Source organism: Humulus lupulus, chromosome 8 (genome assembly GCF_963169125.1).
Source record: "Humulus lupulus chromosome 8, drHumLupu1.1, whole genome shotgun sequence".
NCBI lineage: Eukaryota > Viridiplantae > Streptophyta > Magnoliopsida > Rosales > Cannabaceae > Humulus > Humulus lupulus.
The window spans coordinates 169,183,024-169,186,978 of NC_084800.1; positions in this window are offsets into that span (position 1 = coordinate 169,183,024).

The window sequence follows — 3,955 nt, forward strand, 5'->3', positions numbered from 1 at the left end:
TTTAGTTTATTAGACGACGAGGATTCATGTTTATACTGTCGCTTCAGTTCTCATGATACCACTTAACTAACACCACCGGTTTCCGCTACAACTTCCGCCCACGTGCAAGCCTCACGTGACTATTATGCTTTATAATTATGAATTAATTTGGGATATTTAGCAGTTTTTAGAGTTGCTTAACTAAATATACCTACAAACAATATTTAATTCATTTATACCCAGTTTTATAATGATATTTCCTAATTAGCTCATTACGCCTCTGTTCCTCTGCTATTGTCACCATTATTATTTATTTGGTGAGTTCTTCATTCTTTTGAGATTGAATTTCTCTCTTCCTCCCGACTCAATTTTTATTTTTTATTTTTTTGAAGTGTATGTGTTTGTTGGGTTTATACATATAAATGAACATACATGTGTGTATAAAATTTTAGTGTAGTTATATGAAATTGAATATGTCATATTATACATAATTTGAAATATCTTTTTAGTGTTTGTTAAAATAACTAGTAAAAACTCCAAAAATGCTATTGCAAAACTCATGCATCATTTAATCAGTTTTAACTTTTGATTACACTTGCTCAACAATGAACCAAGGTCTTTCTTAGTCCAATTCAACTATTGTCATTACTAACATGAATATTACTTTCTACTCCATGATAATTATGTAGAAAGAGGTGTCTTAACATAGAAATGACACCTCGGAGCTATTAGACAAAAGTTCTCAGAGCATATTAAGTCACTTGTTGATTCGCTTTTAGCGATTATGGAAGATGTCCAAAATATTAATTAATTATTTCACCATGATCAACTCCATTTCTCTTTTAAACGTATAATTTTTTTTGTTCTGATTTTTTTCATTTTTGCATATTATCAAATTTTTAGTTGTTGTAGAGGTGATGATGAAGCAATATTAGATAGATAATTTACATTTTTATATTTTGCTTGCATTCTTTTGGTCTCCATTCTATAGAGAAAAGACTTTGAGTGTCACGAATTCTCTTAAGTGTTCTTAAAAATCTATAAGAGAGCAAGTGTGGAAATGAAGAGCTTCTAGACTGGACATTGATATATGAGTTGTGTAACGTCCTCCTAATCCAGGACCATTATACTGTGTACTTTAAATAATGTCACACTTGCTAATCAAATCCCTTTGGTTATAAACATGTAACTAAGGATAATGTCAAGGGTTAGGGTTAAAAATTTTGGTCAAAAGAAACGTTGACTTTTCATTTAAAAATTTAATACATACATGGGATCCCAAAAGGTTACAAACAGATGTTTAAAAGGTTATATACAGGTCAAAAGTTACAACCAGCCGACCTAAGCGGCAAAATAAGAGTTACAACCCTAGCTCCTCTGAGATAACCCCAGTTGTGGTGGTCGAGTAATCGCATATGTATACATTGCCACTGATGCTCTCAAACTCATGGTTGGTCCAATTTCCATTTCCCTTTACATGCACCACATAGCACCCATGAGTCGAGGCTCAGCAAGAAAACTTAACCATATGTATGAATAGTAAATACAGACTCCAGATGCATATCTAGCATGCCCAGCAGTAATAACATACTCATGCATACATACAATAACAAATAAATGTCTACCATGTCATAATGGGGCCCGCTGCCCTAAATAAATGATTAATAAGTCATATTGGGACCCAGTGCCCTAGGATATGGGACTAATGAGTCACCCTGGGGCTTGTGCCCTATCCTTTGTATAACCAGCCTTTGAGCTAGCCCAGCGTACTTGGCGTTTTAATTTTCCTCGACCATTGGGTCGGACAAGCGTATAATGCGTTCTTAATTAGGTCTAACCATATCGACCAACGCTCAGCGCGCTATTGTCGCCCTTGACTTATAAGCCAAGGCTTTTCAATTAGATAATGCAAACAAGCCTACATCTTTTAACAATTATCCCAAAACAGAGCATTCACGCATGCTTAATCAATTAATCACAGACATAATAATAATCATGTTCATTCTCAGGGGCCCAAGCCCTATTTATAATCACATTAAACAACCAGATAAACAGATAACCAAATATTGATAAGCATACTTCAAATAATACAAGTACGCATGCATATTAAGCATACATCTCAGCCAATTAGATACAAACACAGTAATGACCATGTTCCTTAATGGGGTCGAGCCCTAACCACGGACATAATCACATTTAACACGTACTGGGTGCAGTATTATTACCTTAGGTCCGAGTGCAATGTATATTGAGAAAGACCTTCGAGCACAATCTTAGTTCCAAGCCCATGGTGATAACCTAATCACAACCATAATAGAGAATATTGTTAAAAACGAGCGACTAAAGGCTTCCGGACCGAGTCCTAGCCTCCAAGACGTCGAATTCTACTAAACCGGATAGTAGAATCGATCCCGAGCTCTTAGATTTGAGTTCCCGCACTCAAAACCCTTCCCAGGGCTCAAAAGTTCTTCAAGCTCCACGACCTGCCTCAAGTCAGAGAGTCGAAGGGCTCTCCTCTGGACAACACATGCCGCGACTCGAATGGGATTTCAGCACCTGCTTCTCCCAGCACTCATGAGAGTCGCAGCGCCCCAAGAACAGGGTCGCGGCTCACCATGAAAACCCAATTTTCCCCTTTGTTTCTTCAAGCCAAAAGACACCAAAAACCTACCCCAAACATAGCTAAATCCAAAAAACAAAGTTCTCAAACAACTCAGCACTTCAATACCCATAAAACCCAAGCTAAAACTTGGCTAAAACCTCACCAAATCTCCAACTCATAATTGAGTTTTAAAAACTCTTAAACTTAACAGAAACCAAAGAAAATACAAGGAATAAGGCTAGAAATCATTGCCTCTGCTGCCCAAAATGATGCTAAGCTTTTCCCCTAGCAATCTTGAGCCTAAGATAGCTTCGATTCCTCCTAGATCGCGAGAAATTCCCAGTGAATCGAGAGACAGAGAGAGAGAGAGTATGAACAGGAGAGAGAGAGAGAGTTGAGAGGGAGTTTGCTGAGTGTTTGTGTGTCTTTTGGTTTGTGAGGTTACTTAGCGTTCAAGTAACTTTAAGTAGATCCTAAGGGCTCAGGGTACCAAAAACGTCCCTGAAGGTAAAACGGTCAAAATCTCTTAAATTCCCTCATAATCTCACTAACTCCAAAAATATCCTCGAATATTTATCCCCGTTACCCGATAACCCAGTAATGTACTAAATACCCAAAATACCCATTGACTCACTTCGAGTTGGGTATTCGGTCATGTTGTAACTTTCCCGCTAACTTGCTCCCTAAGATCGCCTCGTGCCAAGTAACCCAAATATATCCACATAATAATGTGGTCTCACACATATATCACATGCATGCACATATATTCCAAATATATATTCGTAATGGGCCAAATTACGAAAATTGCACTTCTAATAAGAAACAGGCCCACATGCATATTTAATACACCTAACACATGCATATCGAGTCATATTATAATATAACTCACGTAATCATACAATGATACACATGTGATTTATAAATGTGTCATTAGCTCGCTAATCGAGGCTTTAGGTTAAAAAGTGTGATTAAATTGAAATAAAAACTCATTTGGCAACATTGGATATAAAGATTTGGACATTCATCAAAATCATAAATTATACATTTGGGATCCTAAAATACTGTTACAAAATGTATTCCAATTCAAAAGTTAATAACAATAAAGTCAACCTAAGCGACAAAATCAGCCATACATAGTAATTCCTCAAACAACCCTAATTGTGGCAGCCAGGTAGGATGAACATGTACACGTCGCTCCACGCTCTCCAACTCATGGTTGGTCGACCTTCCCCTTGCCCTTACCTGTACCATAGAGCACACGTGAGCCGAAGCCCATCAAGAAAACTCACGCATAACAAATCACATATCAATCCAACAATATACAGCAAAAGAGTCAACAGACTAAACATTTAGCGGCCTACGCCGACCTAAGTG